Source organism: Chelonia mydas, chromosome 2 (genome assembly GCF_015237465.2).
Source record: "Chelonia mydas isolate rCheMyd1 chromosome 2, rCheMyd1.pri.v2, whole genome shotgun sequence".
Taxonomy (NCBI): Eukaryota; Metazoa; Chordata; order Testudines; family Cheloniidae; genus Chelonia; species Chelonia mydas.
The window spans coordinates 127626230-127646173 of NC_057850.1; the positions used below are offsets into that span (position 1 = coordinate 127626230).

A 19944-nucleotide genomic window follows, 5' to 3' on the forward strand; every position below is an offset into this window, starting at 1 on the left:
AGGGGAGCAATGTGCAAGAATTTTAAAGACATCTTGTTATTTACACTGTGTGTATTTTGGGACTTTTCTCACTGTGCATTATGGGATGCATAGCAAAAGCCAGGCTAGTCAAATTTTGAAACAAATCCCGCTGTACTTCCTTTACAGGTGGGCTAGTGCCCTTTTTCAATTGCTGCCAGCCAGCCTGGATCCAGCAATGCTGCATGCCACTATGGTGGCAACCAAGAATTCACAGAGGCTGATTTTGATTGTATTTCAGCACTCAAAGCTAGATGAAGTCAGTTTGGGATTTTGCCCTCTGTACCACCAAGCAGTTAAGGTGGAAGCAGCAGCAGCTTCAGCCACCATTAAACCAGGATGCAGAAAAGGAAGATGCCGAAGAACTGATAGCAGAAGACTGGTCCTTGGAGCAGCTTCACAGCGTGCAACTTCCTTTCTGGGTTAAGGAAACCAGCACAGATTGGTGGGAAAGGAGTTCTCTGCAGACTTGGGATGACCATCAGTGGAGAGAGAATTTCAGAAAGTGGAAGGCAACCTTTTTGAAGATAGGTGTTGAACCTGCCCCGGAGCTGCAGAGGCAATGTACCAACATGTGGTGTCCCATACCCGGGGACAAGTGGGTCACCACTGCCATAAGGAAACTGGCCACCCCTGAATGCTACCATCCCATGCCAAACTGGCTGGCTACAGGGAAATTGATTGTTGGCCCATTTCACGCACATGTGTGATGTCATGAATAAAGTATACTGTTGCACCATGTTATAAAGCTCGGTAATGCTTTATACTGAGATTACTGGTGACTTTGGAGACACAGGGTTCCCAAACTTTTTTAGGGGAATTGATGGGACACATGTGCCTATTATTGGCTCCTCTCTCTACCCCCCAATCCGGGACCAGAATCCAAAACCAGAAAGGGCTGTATCCCCATAAATGCAGCGTGGCTTGGAAGGGTTCACTTTACCCCCCTCCCCCCTCACTGTTCCTCAGACATTCTTGTTAACTCCTGGAAATGTGCTGGAAATGGCCCACCTTGATTATCACTTCAAAAGGTTTTCTCTCCCCCCACCCCACGCTCCTGCTGGTAATAGCTCATCTTAAGTGATCACTCTCCTTACAGTGTGTATGAGAAACACCCATTTTTTCATGGTCTGTGTGTATATAAATCTCCTCACTGTATTTTCCACTCGATACATCCAATGAAGTGAGCTGTAGTTCACGAAAGCTTATGCTCAAATAAATTGGTTAGTCTCTAAGGTGCCACAAGTACTCCTTTTCTTTTTGCGAACGCTTGAAGGATTTCCACATGTGCACTTTTGAACATTTGGGCTAATGTTTATTAAAAATGGACATTTTTAAATGATTTTTTTTCCAAAGCAGATGCCTAGGAAAACACAGTGTCAGCAAATGTAAAACACTTAATCTTGCTTGTCTATGAATTTATCAATCATGAGAACTCTTCTTTGTCTTAATACAAACTTCATTTTTCCTACATTTAAATATCAAACAAGTATCAAATCTGTACAAAGGATCTTTTGTAACTGAAATCTGTTTAAATTAAGGGAGAAAGGATTGTTTGTATACAGGAACAATGTGGACATTCCTTTGATTGTCCCAGCTTATCTTCTGCTTTCCTCGTTAATGAAGCCATTCAGAATGTGCCATCTGAAAGAGAGATGATGCTTTTTGTGGAATATGGTGGAAGCAGCAGCAAAAGACATCCCAAAGATCATAGCAACATTACATTTACACACTATTTTTGAAAGTAAGGGAGATTGTCTTAGCCCTGGTATACACTATGGGGTTAGGTCGAATTTAGCTGTGTTAGGTTGATTTTAAAATGAATGCATCTACACAACCAACCCCGTTCCATCAACCTACAGGCCTCTTAAAATCAACCTCTGAACTCCCAGGCAAGGGGAGTAGCACTAAAATCGACCTTGCTAGGTCGAAGTTGGGGTAGTGCAGACACAATTTGATGGTATTGGCCTCCGGGAGCTATCCCAGAGTACTCCAATGTGACCACTCTGGGCAGCACTTTGAACTCTGATGCATTAGCCAGGTACACAGTAAAAGCCCCGGGAAATTTTGAATTTCATTTCCTGTTTGGTCAGTGTGGCGAGCTCAGCAGCACAGGTGACCAGGCAGTCCCCCCAGAATCGCAAACAAGCTCCAGCATGGACCAAAAGGTAGACACTGGATCTGATTGCTGTATGGGGAGAAGAATCTGTGCAGGCAGAACTCCGATAAAAAAGAAGAAATGCTAATTAATATATATATATATATATATATATATATATATATATATATATATATATATATATATATATATGCCAAAATCGCACAGGGAATGGTGGACAGAGGCTAGAACAAGGACATGCAGCAGTGTCGAGTGAAAGTTAAGGAGCTCAGGCAAGCCTACCAAGAGACAAAGGAGGCAAATGGTCGCTTCGGGTCAGAGACCCATACATGCCAATTCTGTGATCAGCTGCATGGCATTCTAGGAGGGGACCCTACAAGTACCCCACCACTGTTTGCAAGGGGGGGAGTCTCATGCACCAGGGAGGAGGATTTTGTGGATGAGGAACGAGGAGGAGGAGAATGCACTGCAGGCAAGAGGAGAATCTGTTCTCCCTGGCAGCCAGGGCCTTTTCTTCACCCTGGAGCCAATACCCTCCCAAGGCGGGATCCCGGACGCTGAAGCCGGAGAAGGCAGCTCTGGTGAGTGTACATTTGTAACTACAGTACAGGGTTTAAAAACAATAGTGTTTAATGTTTGATTTGCCCTGAAGAATTGGGATGCATTCGCGGCCAGTACAGCTACTGGAAAAGTCTGTTAACGTGTCTGGGGATGGAGTGGGAATCCTTGAAGCTCTCCTGGACATCTGCATGAAGCTCTCCTGGAGGTACTCTGAAAGCCTTTGCAGAAGGTTTCTGGGGAGGGCTGCCTTATTTAATTCTCCACAGTAGGACACTTTACCACACCAAGCCAGTAGCCTGGAATCATTGCAGCACAAAGCATGGCAGCGAATGGTCCTGGGTTTTGGTCGCATTCAAGCAACATTTGGTCTTTATCTTTCTGTGTTAGCCTCAGAAGAGTGATATTATTCATGGCCACCTGATTGAAATAGGGGAATTTTGTATGGGAATAGTAAAAGGACCCTGTTCATGCTGGGTTGTTTGTGCTTGGCTAAAAGGGATCATCCCGGAGAATAGCCACACGGCAGGGGAAGGGGTGAAGGGATCATGCCAGAGAATAGCCATGCAGTGGGGTGGGGAGAGGTGTGTGCTGCACATCCACCCGAAAACTGCAGCTCCTCCTTTTAAATGTGAAACCCAGCCAGCACTGATTGCTGTGGGAAAGGATGGCACTGCAGTTTGAAACCATTCCCACATGTTATGAAGGCAGAAGAAGCCAACCCCACATACCAAAAGGCTTACCTTGGCTGCCTGGAAACCAAATTCTGTTGCCCAGCTGTGTGTGATGTGTCACCATACTGGCAGGCGCTCAATATAAAAGGCAGAATGCGACCTTGTACCTAAAGCATATGTGCTGTCTGCTGTGAATTGCTTGATTCACTGTGGAAGAGTCTCCCTTTTGTTCTCAGAAATGTATCATCTTAAATTTTACTCTCCCTTTTTATCTACTCCCAAGTGCAAATGTTTCTATTCTTCCCCTATCACCTCTGTCCCTGAGGTTGTAACAGATTAGAAGCTGAAAAAAAACGCACTCACGATGACATGTTTTCCGAGCTCATGCAGTCCTCCCGCACTGATAGGGCACAGCTTAATGCATGGAGGCATTAAGTGGCAAAGGCCAGGAAAGCATTAAGTGAGAGTGAAGAGCAGAGGCAGGAGGTGATGCTGAGGCTAATGGGGGAGCAACTGGACACGATGAAGCATCTGTTGGAGCTGCAGGAAAGTCAACAAGAGCACAGACCCCGCTACATCCATTGTATAACCGCCTGCCCTCCTCCCCAAGTTCCATATCCTCCTCACCCAGACACCCAAGAATGCAGGGGGCAGGAGGGCGGGAGGCTCCGGGCGCTCAGCCACTCCACTCTAGAGGATGGCCCAAGCAACAGAAGGCTGTCATTCAAAAAGTTTTGATTTGTAGTGTGGCTAGAATAAGCAATGTGGCCTTGTCCTTTCCTCCTCCTGAACCCCACACCACCCGGGTTACCTTGTCAGTTATCTCACTTTTTTTTTTAAAATTAATAAAGAAAGAAAGAGAGAAAGAAAGAGAAAGAATGCATGATTTCAAAACAACAGTTACTTTATTTCCTTTGCCAACTGTGATCGAAGGGGGGTAGGTGGTTGGCTTACAGGGAATTAAAATCAACAAAGGGGGCAGGTTTGCAGCAAGGAGAAAAACATACAGCTGTCACACCATAGCCTGGCCAGTCATGAAACTGGTTTTCAAAGCCTCTCTGATGTGCAGCGCACCTAGCTGTGCTTTTCTAATCGAGCTGGTGTCTGGCTGCTCAAAATCGGCCACCAGGAGATTTGCCTCAACCTCCCACCCTGCCATAAATATCTCCCCCTTACTCTCTCAGATATTATGGAACACACAGCAAGCAGCAATAACCATGGGAATGTTGGTTATACTGAGGTCTAACCTAGTCAGCAAACAGCACCAGCGAGCTTTTAAACGTCCAAAGGCACATTCTTCCACCATTCTGCACTTACTCAGTCTATAGTTAACTGCTCCTTACTACTGTCCAGGCTGCCTGTGTACAGCTTCATGAGCCATGGGAGCAAGGGGTAGGCTGGGTCCTCAAGGATAACTATTGGCATTTCAACATCCCCAACGGTAATTTTCAGGTCTGAGAAGTAAGTCCCTTCTTGCAACTGTTCGAACAGCCCTGAGTTCCTAAAGATGCGAACATCATGCACCTTTCCCGGCCATCCCATGTTGATGTCGGTGAAAGGTCCCTTGTGAAACACCAGTGCTTGCAGCACCATTGAGAATTACCCCTTTCAGTTTATATACTGGTTGGCAAGGTGGTCCGGTGCCAAGATAGGGGTGTGTTCCGTCTATTGCCCCACCACAGTTAGGGAACCCCATTGCAGAAAAGCCATCCAGTATGACCTGCACATTTCACAGAATCACTACCCTTGACAGCAGAAGGTCAGTGATTGCATTGGCTACTTGGATCACAGCAGTCCCCACAGTAGACTTGCCCACTCCAAATTGATTCCTGACTGACCGGTAGCAGTCAGGCATTGCAAGCTTCCACAGGGCGATTGCCACTCGCTTCTCAACTGTCAGGGCAGCTCTCATCTTGGTATTTCTGCACTTCAGAGCAGGGGAAATCAACTCACAAAGTTCAAGGAAAGTGGCCTTATGCATGCAAAAGTTTTGCAGCCACTGTGAATCATCCCATACCTGCAACACTATGTGGTCCCCACAGTCTGTGCTTGTTTGCTGGGCCCAGAATCGGCATTCCACTGTATCAACCAGCCCCACTGCCACCATGCTGTCCCAATTGCCACAGCCCATGCTTTCAGGAACATCTGTGCCCATGTCCTCATCACAATTGTCCTCATGCTGGCATCTTAGCCCGGTTCTGCACATACTGCTGGATAATGCGTGAGGCGTTTACACTGCTCACAACAGCAGCGGTGAGCTGAGCGGGCTCCATGCTTACCATGGTATGGCGTCTGCACAGGTAACCCAGGAAAAAAGGTGTGAAACGATTGTCTGCCCTTACTTTCATGGAGGGAGGGAGGGCCTGACGACATGTACCCAGAACCACCCATGACAATGTTTTTGCCCCATTAGGCATTGGGATCTCAACCCAGAATTCCAATTGGTGGTGGAGACTGTGGGAACTATGGGATAGCTACCCACAGTGCGATGCTCCGGAAGTCGACGCTAGCCTTCGTACTGTGGAAGCACTCTGCCAAGTTAATGCACTTAATGCACTTAGAGCATTTTATGTGGGGGGACACAATCGACTATATAAAAACGATTTCTAAAAAAACAACTTCTATAAATTTGACCTAATTCCATAGTGTAGACATACCCTGAAATCCTTAAGATGTAGGAGCTATACAAGGAAGAGTAATGTGAATCTTTTTTTTTTATTATTTTAGAAAAACCTCTAATTGACTGAAATTGCTACTTTAACACCATCACATCAGTTTCCCTAAGGAAAGGCACTGAATTGCTAAGTACTCACTTCTTAGCCCTAGGAATCATGAAAATCTTAACACATCAGTTTATAATGATTTTTTGACTGAACACAAGGCAAAGAAAAATCAACAGCACAATCTTGCAACAGCAACATTTAAGAATGCTTTGGAAATTTAATAATGGCAAATCAAATTAACAGCTTAAAGAGGGTAGAGGTGCTAAAATGTCTTTATTGTCTAGTCCACAATTACTACTCTGCGGGGTCTCCACCAGTTTCACTACAGAATGAGTGACTATGTTTTAGTAGTAGTTATAAAATATGATCTTTCTAAACCATAGCATTGGCTTTTTTATTTTTAACTCCCTACTTCAAAGGGGACATCAGATCTTCCCTGCTTTTTATTTCCTTTTTAGCACCTCTTAACAAGGTTTTACAATGAAAAAAAATGTACAATAGAGTCATAGCAGGCTTTTAGACTCACCATTTTCTTTTTAAGAGCAATTCAATTATCCATATATTCCTTTCGCCCTATCTTTTTATTTCCTTTTATCAAAGTCAAAAATGTTTCAGTTTAAAGAATGAAAGATACAAGTCTCCTTTGATGCTTTTTTTCCATGTGCTTTTTGAATATTGGATTGGGTTAAGTGGAAAAGCTCATTAAAAAAATGTTAATGTATGGTCAAAAAGAACGTCTATTATGATCCTTAAAAAGACTTCACTTGCATGGGTAACTTAACCATGCAAAGGAGAGTACCAATTATTGGGATTCCCTCTCAGACCTCTTTCCACTCAGCTTCCCAAGAGCTCAGTTCAACTTCAGATTTTGTCATTTGTGTATCCTTTATTTGGCATACAGCCAGTGATGAGCTGCCAAAATCTTAACAACTGGTTCCCTCCTCACCCCACGAGGGGGTCGTTGCCCACCCCCGCCCCCCGGGACTCCTGCCCCATCCAACCTCCCGCGTTCCTTGACGCCCGCCCCAGGACCCTTGCCCCATCCATCCCTCTCCCCTGTCCCCTGACTGCCCCCAGAACTGGGCAGGAGGGTCTCGTGGGCCACTAAGAGCCAGAGAGACCTGCAGGGGGGCGAGGTGGGGAGTCCCGGAGGTGCTTACCTGGGGCAGCTCCCAGGGAGCATCCGGCAGGTCCCTCTGGCTCCTAAGGGCGGGGTAGCATAGCTGGGGGGGGAGCAGGGGAAGTGGCCGCTCCCCCCACTGATCACATCAAAAGTGGCACCTTAGGCGCCACGCCCGGCCCCAGCTCACCTCACCTCGTCCTCCTCCCCTGAATGCGCTGCCCTGCTCTGCTTCTCCTCCCCGCCTCCTGCCGCTTCCTGCAAATCAGCTGTTCAGCGGGAAGCCTGGGAGGGCTAAGAAGCAGGCGGTGGCTTCACACTCAGGCCGAGGGTGGCGGCAGTGAGCTGGGGTGAGGAGTGGTTCCCCTGCCCCCCCCCCCCCCCCCCGGCCACGGGCAGCCCTCCTCGCGTCCCCCCCGCCCCAGCTCACCTCTGCTTCCCTGTGCCTGAGTGTGAAGCCACCGCCTGCTTCTCAGCCCGCCCTGGCTTCCCGCGCGAACAGCTGATTCGTGGGAAGCCTGTGGGGGGGGGGGGCGGAGAAGCAGAGCATTGCGGCATGTTCAGGGGTGGAGGCGGAGCGGAGGTGAGCTGGGGCCGGGCACGGGGTAGGGAGCTGCTGGTGGGTGCTCTGCACCCACCAAATTTTCCCCTTGGGTGCTCCAGGGCTGGAGCACCCATGGAGTCGGCGCCTAAGGTGCCACTTTTGGCTGGTTAAATTTAGAACCGGTTCTAAAAGGGCTTCTAAATTTATCAACCGGTTCTAGCGAACCGATGGGAACCAGCTCCAGCTCACCACTGCATACAGCAAATCTACACAGAGTTGAGCATGGGGGTGGGTAAAGGGCATGTACACAACCAAACTTAGAGAAAACCTTTCCCTTTCTACATATTTACCCATTACATTGCATCACACATCTGGGGATTGGCATGGGTATTTTGTAGAAACCAATTCCTGTGCTGCATGCTCTTTCCATAGATAATCTGACTGCTAATTTATCTTACATTGATCTTTGTTTACTAACACCAGGATGTTCCTGGTAATTTTAGCTAGCCATCCTGACTCCAGCATACTGCTTGTCATGACAATTTACCCTTCAATTCACTGTCCCAATCATGCCTAGTAAAAAATGAGGCAAATTACTTGCATCAAACCAGGCCTACATCAAGGAGCCATTACTTCTTCAGTAATGGTGGTGTGACATTAAAATATGCAAAGAGATCAAAAAATAGGCCAACATGCCTTGTGCAATGGCTACGTAAGGGCTTAATCTGGAAAGGTGCTAGACAGCAAATGCCATTGACATCTAGTCTTTGATCTACTTCCCCAGCACCCCTATAAGATACCCCAGAGGGTGTTGGGGAGCAATAATTTGTTGCTGACATGGAACAGCAACAAATGAATAACCCCTTGGAAAAGGAAAAATTTATGATCTCATTATATAGGGCTTCTGGCAAAGCCACAATATAGCCCTAAAATAGCTTGGCTACAAATTTTTTTAAAAAATAAAGGAAGAGAGAAATTAATAGGTATAGGAAAGGGGTGGGACAGCAAAATTTTGCAAATTGGATTTGAAAAGTGATCGAGAGTTGATAAGCCATAGAAAGAGAAGGAGCAAAAGAGTAAACGGCTCTCACAGTAGCTGTGTTGGTATCATATAAATATTAATTGTGTAGGATTTTTATCAGATGCATTTTAGCTCCAGCATGGGTTGTTGTTTTGCACAACTGATAGATTGGGGCTTGGAAGATTTGGGTTCAGTTCCTGGTTCTGCCACAGACTCCAGCTGGGATCTTGAGCAAGTTAATTGTGGTCTGATTCAAAGGTCACTAAAGTCAAGCCTATTTTTGTTAATCTTTGGATCAGGTTTTTAATCTCTGTGCATCCCAGTTTCCCATTTTTATCCCATGTATGTTGTTTCTCTTTCTCCCTCCCTTTTCTAGATTCTTGTTTCTTTAGACTGAAAGCTCTTCAGGGCAGAGACTTTGTAAGGGCTCATTATCTGTTTGAGTCAGGCAACAGTGTCATATAACTAAAATAAGAAATATACATTTTAATTGGTTATAACTTTTGCCACTAATGCTTTGGTAAAATTTGGAAGTAGATCAGGCACGATATTAATGTTCACAGCAGTGGAGAACTATGCAAAGAAAGAAATAAAAAGGGCAAAGAAGCTGGTTATATTTTGTGCAGATTATACACATTATAGCTGAAGCAGTTTTGACAATTTTGCTCCAGAAATGGATTAATTCCAAATAGAGCTGGTTGAAAAATGGAAAATCTATTCCATGAAAAAATTCAAGATTTCAATATTTTATTTCTCATTTTATGGAAAAAAAAATTGGTTTTGTCTTTTTCAAATTTGTGATTTTTTTTTTGAAAATTTTGAATTTTCATTTCTTCCTGGTTTTCCACTCAGTGCAAACTAAAGTGGCTAATGTCCATTTCCTCACATACCCACCATCCCCATTTTCCTTTCCATTCTACTATACCTTTGAAAACTTCTGCAGTTTGGAAGGAGTTAGATTGGCAAAAGTAATGCTGCCACAATAGCTTCTGAAAACTTTTCAAAAATTACAAAGTGGCAATGTTGGAGTGGCCAAAGATAAAAATGAAACTCCATAAAACTTTTCAAAAGTTGAGGAAGTTTAAAGAAATTGAATGGGGGAGGGAAGTGAAAATAAACCCCTTGCCATTATTCATACCTTTGCATTAAAAATTATAAGGGAAAAATCAAATCTGATATATTTTTTAAAGTAGGTTTTCAAAAATAAAACAAAAACTTCAATTGAAAATGTTAGTTCTAGTTTGTTCAGAAGTTTCCAAGGGAAAATTTAAAAATATTTTAAGGCACAATCAACGGTCATTTGGCACCTGCTGAGCCTGTTGAAGTCCCATGGTTCATGCAGCCTTACACCAGTAACAAGGGGGTATGGGAGGTCTCCAAGGATCACTATGGGCATTTGCACATCCCCCATTGGAATCTTTTTGTCTGGAAAGAAAGTCCCAGTGTGCAGATTTCTATACAGTCCAGTGTTCCGAAAGATGCATCTTCACCATCATGCACCTTCCCTGACCAGCCCACATGGATGTCAGTGAAACAGCCCTGGTGATCCACAGCACCTGCAAAATCATGGAGAAGTATCCCTTATGGTTGATGTATTCCATAGCAAAATGGTCAGGGGCCAAAATTGGGGTACGAATTCCATCTACCACCCCACCTCAATTAAGGAATCCCAGTGCCTCAAAGCCATCAAATATTTCCAGGACGTTACTGAGATTAACAATCCTTTGTAGCAGGAGGCGATTAATGGCCTTGCACACTTGTATCACCGCAGCACCCAAGGTGGAGTTTCCAACTCCAAACTGATTCACGACTGACCAGTAGCAGTCTGGAGTTGCCAGCTTCCATACAGCGATCACCACTCACTTTTCCACGGAGAGGGCAGCTTTCAGTCTGCTGTCCTTGCGCCGCAGTGCAGGGGTGAACTCCGCGCACAGTTCCAGGAAGGTGCATCCAAAATTCTGCAGCTACTGCTCATCATCCCACCATTCCTAAGCCCATACTGACAGTCCACTGTGGCGAGCTGATTCATGAATTCCAGCAGCAATCTTGAATTATTTGTTCCCATGACAGACAGCAGGGCAGGCATCGCTGATTCACTCTGTTTCACAGCTCATGAAATACTGCAGGACCAGTCACGTTGTGTTCATAACACTTGTCAGCAGAATGGTCAGCAGTTCAGGATCCAACCTGTCAGGCAGAGATGGTGGGAGCACAGTTTACAAGGGCTGTTGAAAAACAGCACGAAATGAATTAGGAAGCCCATGGAATGATGGAATGGAATTAACTGCATCACGGGACAGCAAGCACATCCCCATGATACATTTTGATCCATTCCCAGAGCTCCCAGCAGCAGATGATGAAAGATGGTGATGAGTTGCACAGTGGGATGGTTACTCACTATGCAATGCTCTGTCTGTTGATGTAAGAGCAATGACTGCGGATGGACTCAGTCAACACAAGGAGTGTTGTCTGTATGTGCTGCACTGATGTTAAAGCAATTTATGATCATCAACAAAACTTAAGTCTTCTTAACTCTGTAGTCTAGACATGGCCTTAGATTTCCATATGTGCTTGGATATCCATGTACCAATAGCCATTAGGGTCACTGAGATTAGACTATTAAAATAGACTATTGGAATTTCTTTCCAAGGAGACATGAACAACATCAAAATGAAAAATAAACAATAAGCTTATGGATGCAAAACAACTGGCTCAGTCTAGTACAACTAAAATACAATTTGTACTACTAGAGAGAGCACACTCATGGAGATACATGGGACATTGTTTTCCCATTCTACAAGTCACTTTTTCCTTGGATATGTCATCCTAGAGTCCTGCTGAACTCTTTACTACTCCTAGAAATGTAAGCAAATACTGGCAAGAAATGTCTTCTTTTGTCAAGCTTCCTTTCCCACTTTGAACTCTAGGGTACAGATGTGGGGACCTGCACGAAAGACCCCCCTAAGCTTATTCTTACCAGCTTAGGTTAAACGCTACCACCACCAAATTGTCTAACAATAATAACAGGGGAAGTGCCCACTTGAAAACATCTCCCCCCAAAATATCCCCCCAAGCACTACACCCCCTTTCCTGGGGAAGGCTTGATAAAAATCCTCACCAATTTGCATAGGTGAACACAGACCCAAACCCTTGGATCTTAAGAACAAGTAAAAAGCAATCAGGTTCTTAAAAGAAGAATTTTAATTGAAGAAAAAGTAAAAGAATCACCTCTTTAAAAATCAGGATGGAAAATACTTTACAGGGTAATCAGATTCAAAACATAGAGAATCCCTCTAGGCAAAACATTAAGTTACAAAAAGACACAAAAACCGGAATATACATTCCATTCAGCACAGCTTATTTTATCAGCCATTTAAACAAAACAGAATCTAACACATATCTAACTAGATTGCTTATTAACCCTTTACAGGAGTTCTGACCTGCATTCTTGCTCTGGTCCCGGCAAAAGCAACACACAGACAGAAAGAACCTTTGTTTCTCCCTCCCCCCAGCTTTGAAAGTATCTTGTCTCCTCATTGGTCTTTTTGGTCAGGTGCCAGTGAGCTTATCTTTAGCTTCTTAAAGGGTTTTTTCCTCTGTCCAGGAGGGATTTAAAAGTGGTTAGCCTTCCCTTTATATTTATGACAAATGTCTTCTTCCATCTGCTCCCATCCAAAAGATATGCCCATTACTCTTGGATATGGATGGTGGCCACCATTATTTACCTCCAAGTTAGGTCTTCTTGGCATTGACTATGAAAGCTCCGCTTGCTTCAACACAGCAACCTAACTTTTTAGTTTAGACCAGGACTACCACTAGAATTGGGTCTCAAAAGGTGAAAATACAAGCCCATGGAAACCAATGGCAAAACTGCCATTGACTTCAACAGAGTCAAGGTTTCACCTAAGAGATCTAGGTTCTGTTCCCAGCTCTCTCAAAGATTGCCTTTAGTCAATTTTTTAACCTCCCTGCCTCAGTTTTCTTATCTCTAAAGTGAGGATTAACATATCCCTAAATCACATGAGTATTGTGGGGCTTAACTAGTTAATGTCTGTATACTTCTTAGATGCAAATTGCTGCAAGAATAATGTATTACTCAAAATAGTTTGTGATTGATTGTTTCATTAATACAGAGTTAAGTTTGCTTAGTGGTATGTTGTCCCCTTGCAGGCTATTGAGTTGCACAAAACTCAAGCTTCTGAAAAGCAGGAAATGCCCTCTTTGCCCCTGTAGCAAGGTCGAGACTCACCGGTGCGGCACCTCCTGCTGGTCATCTAGGAATTAGCTGTTTTCCAGCCTCGGAGTGCCCTCTGCTGGCCAGGGTCTCACCTGCCTCAGGCCCCCATGTCCCTCCCAGACCCATGGTGCTCCTTACCCTGGGGTTCTTCCCACTCCAGTACCCCCATATGCTGGATTTCCCCTCCCAGGGGAACCCCCCAACCCTCTGTACCCACCTTGCCTCAGTGGCTACTGCCAGTCATCTCACCTAGCCCCCTCTCACTGGGGAAACTGCAGTCTGTAATGGCTACTGATTATTGGCAAGGGGGTTGGACCAGCTGCCTCTACCTATTCCCAGGCTGCACCTCCCAGCCCAGTACCTGTGTAGGCCTTTATCAAGGCCTCAGCCTGGAGAGTTGCCAGGCTGGAGCTCCCCAGCTCCTCTTGCCCTTCCCCAGCACTGCTCTGTCCAATGTACCCTTTGCTCCTTCAGGCAGCTAGGTACATCTCTCTCCAAACCTAGAGAGACTGTGACTCAGCCCCTCCCTTAGGCCTTCTTATACTCCCAGCCCGGCCCTGATTGGCAGCCTCAAGCCCTCTCCTGATTGACTCCCCGAGGCAGCCCTTTCCCAGGGCTGTTTTTAACCCCTTCCACAATGGAATGAGGTGACTGCCCCACTACCACCCCAATGTCTCCCATTAACACGTATCTTTACTCTGTCAACCCCACAGTTGTTGAAATATACAAGCTTTTCACCTCCATTACAACGCATTCACTCTCACCCACGGAATTCCACCTAACACTATTAAAGGACACCCTTAACTCTGCATGAGTTTAGTTTTTTGCCATTGAATTTCCTAGGTTTTTTTGGAACAGGAGTTAGTCATTTAGGGAGCTGTACATATCATGTCCTGCAATTTGACCAGCATGCCAAATCTGCGTATAGTCAGCAATCCCCATGTCATGGTATACTCCTTGATCTCCTGCAAACGTCTGCAACTTCATGATCCAGGAAGCACCCAGAGTCTACACCTTGGTAACCTTGGCAGTGGTAAAAGTAACTGCAATGTCAGTTCTAAATCTGCACAATGTGTGTCTTTGGAACCATCACATTAATTTGCCCCCAAAGCAGGAAGTAGCCCCTTGTCCCCTTCCTCCCCAAGGGCTAGTAATATAGATTTTCGCAAAACAACAAATCCAAGGCTTGCTTACCAGCTTTACTCACTGCCCAGACCCTCCTCAGCTGCAACCCCTCTCCCTTCACGCGCCCCCCAGCTTTCCCCCACCTCATTTGGTTAGACCAGACCAACAATTTCATTAAACCAGAAGTGGATTATTTTGCTGTGTTCACAGTAAACCTCCCCGTAAAACAAAATCACATTTGTAACAGAGACAACTTGTAACAATCGACAATATCTAAACTTTATTGCAGAGTTGCACAAAGGTTTGGACTAGAAACAACAGTGACAGAGGTGTTCACCGGGACAATGATATCAGCACACTCCCTCAAACTATCCAAGAAAGCCAGCTGTCTGGTGTTGCAAGCTTCCACAGGTCTATTTCCACTCGCTTCTCAACTGTGAGGGCTGCTCTCATCGTGGTGTTCTGGCACTTCAGGGCAGGGGAAAGCAAGTCAAAGTTCCATGAAAGTTTCCACGGGGAATCATCCCAGACCTGCAACACTATGCAGTCCCACCAGTCTGTGCTTGTTTCCCGAGCCCAGAATCGGCATTCCACCGCATGAACCTGCTCCATTAGCACCATGGGATAGTAAAGGGGCTGCAGAGAAACCTTGTCAGTTTTTATCTGGTGTATGTGCACGGTGAGCCTTCCAGACTTCACCTCTATGCAAGTGAAGAAGTAGAATGTGTTCTTAACTACAGTTCATAAGTTTGAGTTCCCCAAAGACATAGTGAGAGCCAGTAACTGACCGACCGATACCATTTTGATCAATAGTTTGATCTCGAGCTCTGCACAAAAACTCCACTCCACATATTTTTAAAATGCCTATATTTTTCAGGGCTTCTCTCTTCAGAACCACTGGATCAAACAACCCCAACATGAGTCATTAACCCTATTCTGCACTCGCATGAGGCAGAACAAATAGCAAGACATTCCATACAAGCATTGTATTTTAGATCACTTAAAAGCATCATCTTTTAAACTGAAAGGATACAAGGACAATGTAAGGAATGGGCTCCTCTATATCTCCATCTGCACCATAGAATGCCCTGAAAGGTGTGAAGTAACCCATTCAGCTCAATCTGATGTTCTCAGTGGAATGACAACACCCCGTGGAGATGAATATAGACTGAAATAATAGTTCTGAGAGGTCTGAACTGCTCTATTCATCTCAGTGGGTGTTCCCATCCCCCTCCTGAGTGCTTTAGAATCTGTGATATGTATGAAGTATACCCATTCTCAGCTCTGACTCCACCCAAAGGGGTAGGATTCCCCGAGAATCTGACTCACATGGGGGGCAGTTTTAGAAAGACCAATAAAGACACTATAATGATTGCCTCTTGAACTAACTTGTCCTGGAGCCCCGAAGGGGAGAGGCAATTCTTGATTTAGTCCTCAGTGAAACACAGGATCTGGTCCAAGAGGTAACAATAGCTGAACTGCTCAATAATTAAATTTATCATCCTTGTAGGGAGGATAATACCAAAAGACCCCACAATAGTAACATTTAATTTTTAAAAGGAGAACTACACAAAAAGAGGATACCTATTAGATGGATATTAAAATAAGCTCTCATAAGGGTTAAATACCGAAAAGCAGCCAGGGGAATATTTACGAACACCCTAATAGAGACTATATGTGTACCCCAAATCAGAAAAGACAATAAGACCACCAAAACAGCAGAGTAATGGAGGAATGTCACAGGATTCCTCCTCCGGCCTGCTCTGGAGATTAGCTCTCTTCCAGGTCCAACACCTCCCCTTGTGGTGTCTCCACCTGTTGTCCTCTCTCACACACACTGCAGCCTCTCTCTCCCTCCAGGAGCTGCGGCTTCCTCTTCATGACTCAGCTCTCTGGACTGGTCACTGTGAGGTTTCCCCTTCCAGGATATAGTCTTCCTGGAGCCAATGTCCAGGCAGTGCCACTCAGTCAGTGGCTGGTAGGGGAAGCCAAGCCTTCCTGTTACTCCTGATTCCAGCCCAGGGACACTACAACATGCAGCCAATGTCTGTTCAGTCCCCAACCTTGTGTCTCATTCCCTGGGCTGATTCATACTCGCCTCCCACAGGCTTTCTTCTCCACCCTTCTCTCTTTGGGGTACATCTCTCCTTCAGGTCCTAATATTTCCCTGGGTTCCCTCCTTCCCTTTCTAATGCACAGAGAGGGGATATACATTTCCCCACTGCCATCCTTTCTGTTGCCAGCTTCCTGGCTTTATACTAGCCCAAGCCATCTCTGCTCAGATGAGCTTCATCCTCCAAACAGGAGTTGCTTCTCCAGCCTAATCTCCTCCTGATGGGCCTATCACACTAATTGGCCCTTTCTGAGCTTCATTAACCGTTTCAGGGTTGGTGTGGGGTAAACACCCCATCACAAGGATTAGAGGCAAAATAGGCATCCTTTAAAATTTGGAAGTCAAAATCATGAGAGGATAATAAGAAGGAGCACGAAGTCTGGCAGGTTACGTGTAACAGTACAATAAGTCAGGCCAAGAAAAAAATTGAGAAGCAATTTGCTAAAGATGCAAAAACTAACCATAGAAAGGGTCTCAAGCACATCGGAAGCAGGAAGCCTGCCAAACCGGCAGTGGAGCCACTACAGGACAGAAGTGCAAAAGGAGCACTGAAGGAAGACAAGGCCATTGCAGAGAAGCTCATATGTAATCTATCATGGAAACAGGCCTCTGTACCAAATGTCTGGACGGGTAACTAATGTAAGGCCGAGTTTTAGAAAGGGCTCTAGAGGTGAACCTGGCAATTACGGGCTGATGAAACTAACTTCAGTGCTGGGCAAATTCGTTGAAACTTTAATAAAGAATAGAATTATCACACACATAGATGAACATGATTTGTTGGGGAAGAGCTAATGTAACCCACACACCTCCTGGGTGTGGTGCTCTCTCCCATGTAGTGGCACCGAGACCACTTAGAGAAAGACTAATGAGTCTGCTCTACAGGCTTAGCTAAAGGCCATGTGGCTTTAAGCTCATGCAGTAGAGGCTCATGTACTAAGCTCCAGAGGTCCCAGGTTCGATCCCGCCTGCTGAGGACTGGGGTCTGTCAGTGTTACACTAACATGGTTTTTGTAAAGCGAAATCATGCCTTAACAACTTATTAAAATTCTTTAAGGGTGTCAACAAGCATGTGGATAAGGATGAGCCAGTCAATATATCATATTTGGATTTTCAGAAAGTCTTTGACAAGCTCCTTCACCAAGGGCTCTTAAGGAAACTAAGTAGCTATAGGATAAGAGTTACATGGATCAGTAACTGGTTAAAAAACAGGCAAGAAAGGGCAGGAATAAATGGTCAGTCTTCACAATGGAGAAGGGTAAATAGTTGGGTGTTCCAAGGATCTGTACTGGGGACCTGTGCTGTTCAACATATTACTTAATTATCTGAAATAGAGAATGAACAGTGAAGTGGCAGTTTGCAGATGAGTTAAAATTGTTCAAGATAGTTATGTCCAAAGCTCACTGCGAAGAGTTACAGGGGGAACTCCCAGAACTGGTTGACTGGGCTGTGATCCTAGTTGACCAGGTACCAGCTCTTGCTAAGGTGAGAGACATCAGCTGAGTGGTAACAAGTTCATAGCTGGTAAAGAGACCATCACACCTGTACGTTAGTATTGTTCAAAATCGGTATTAACTTGTAAAGATGTGCTCAGTCTCTATAAAATGCTTTTATATTGCTGCTTCCATTAATATTACTTGTAATGTCTGCATCCCATGCAATAGGGTAATGTGTATGTTTTGCTTTATAATTGTAAAAATGCCTGCTGTGACCCTGTGAATTCAGATAGAAGAAGTGGTTTCCCCTGCCCATCAATGAGGACTATCAAGACTAAGTTGGCCATTGTAAAGAATCATGATACAAAGACTTTGCTAACTTCCCCTAAACAGACTGTGTACAGAAGAGAATGTGTCATCAGTCTGAATCCTAGAAAAGGGAAATAAAGATAGCTGACAGGAAATTTTTCATCTTTTTGCTGTTTGAACTCTCACAGGGCTGGAGCTAGGAAACAAAAGCAGAAACTCCCAGGGCCAAGCTGGGTTAGCCCTAAAAGACATTCAGGGGACAGATTACTGCAACTCTGCCATCTTTTGGAACCATGCACTCCTTTGTGCATATATGTTGCCTGCTGTACTCATAAAATAACTCTCATATTTCTTTTTTCCTAAAGTCTTAGTTAATTTACTATAGGATTGGCTACTAACATTGTCTATAGTGTGAAGTCAAAGTTATACAGTGACCTGGGGTAAGTGATTGGTCTCTTGGGACTGGGAGAAACCTGGATATTTTGTGATCTATGGTATAAGTGACCATTTATCACAGAGTCCAGCTTGCCTGAGTGGCAAGCTAGCTGGAGTGCCCAATGGGACTGTCTGTGACTTCATGGTAAGACCAACACAGTGTTTAGGAGTTCATATTTGCTGTGGAGTTGGTGAAATCTAATTATAGAACAGTGTGAGGCATCTGTGCTACCCTTTGACAGTCTGCCCTGAGTTTGGCAATCTCAATCCTGAATCACTCCAGACAGCATGACATGAGCATCAGAATGTCAGGTGAAATTCAACATTAAGAAGAGCAAAGTAAAACACATTGGAAAAAATAATCCCAACTACACATACATAATGATGTGTCCTAAATTAGCTGTTACCACTCAAGAAAGAGATCTTGGAGTCATCATGGATAGTTCTCTGAAAACTTCAGTTCAATGCACAGAAGAAGTAAAAAAAGGCTAACAGAATATAGGGAACTATTGTGAAAGGGACAGAAAAGAACATAACACCAGGTGAAAGGACAGAAAATAATATAATACCACTATATAAATCCATGGTGCATCAACAGCTTGAATACTTTGTGCAATTCTGATTACCTCATCTCAAAAATGATATAGTGGAACTGGAAAAGGTCCAGAGAAGAGCAACAAAGATGATAAAGGATATGGAACAGCTTCCATATGACCAGAGAGAAAAAATATTAGAGTTGTTCATCTTAGAAAACAGATGATTATAGGAGGATGTGAGAGAGGTCTATAGAATCATGAATAGTATGGGAAAAAAGGAATAGAGAAGTGTATTTATTCTTTCCCACAATACAGAAAATAGAGGTGACCTGCTGAAATTAATAGGCAGCAGGTTTAATACAAACAGGAGGAAATACTTTTTTTCACACAATGCACAATTAACCAATGGAACTCATTGCCACAGGATGTTGTGATGGCCAAAACTATAACTGGATTTAAAAAAAAAAAACAAACCTAGGTAAGTTTACACAGGATAGATTCATCAATCTCTATTAGCCAAAATGGTCAGGGATGCAACTCCCTGTTTGGGGCAACTGTAAACCCATGACTTCCAGAAGCCAGGAGGGGAAGATAGGGGTGGATCTCTCCAAAACTGCCCTGTTCTGCACACTCCACCTGAAGCTGTGGTACTGGCCACTGTCACAGACAGGATACTGGGCTAGATGGATGATTAGACTGTCCCAATATGGCATATTCTTATGAAAAAACACTGATTTGCACTAAGAAGGGAAAAACACATACATACTCAAGCACAGCTAATGTCATATTTATTGCAAAGAGCATCCTCACAAAGAGCATCAATAACATGGCAATATGATTTGCATCATATCATATAAATGTGTTGATTGTGTTGCATGTGCAATGTTAAAGTCATTTCCAAATATGTAAATATGAAAAACAAGCCTAATTTTACTCTCAGTACAGATGACATATTGCACAATGCTTTACTTATTGCTTA

General features: G+C 44.4%; 1 long non-coding RNA gene across 1 annotated transcript in view; it reads right to left on the reverse strand.

Moving 5' to 3' along the window:
* Positions 1 to 1466: 1466 nt before the first annotated feature.
* LOC122464576 overlaps positions 1467 to 19944 on the reverse strand; it is a 147074-nt gene continuing 128596 nt past the window's right edge. The window contains exon 4 of the long non-coding RNA XR_006288750.1: positions 1467 to 1662. This is a non-coding gene — a long non-coding RNA (uncharacterized LOC122464576). The remainder of the gene's footprint in view (positions 1663 to 19944) is intronic.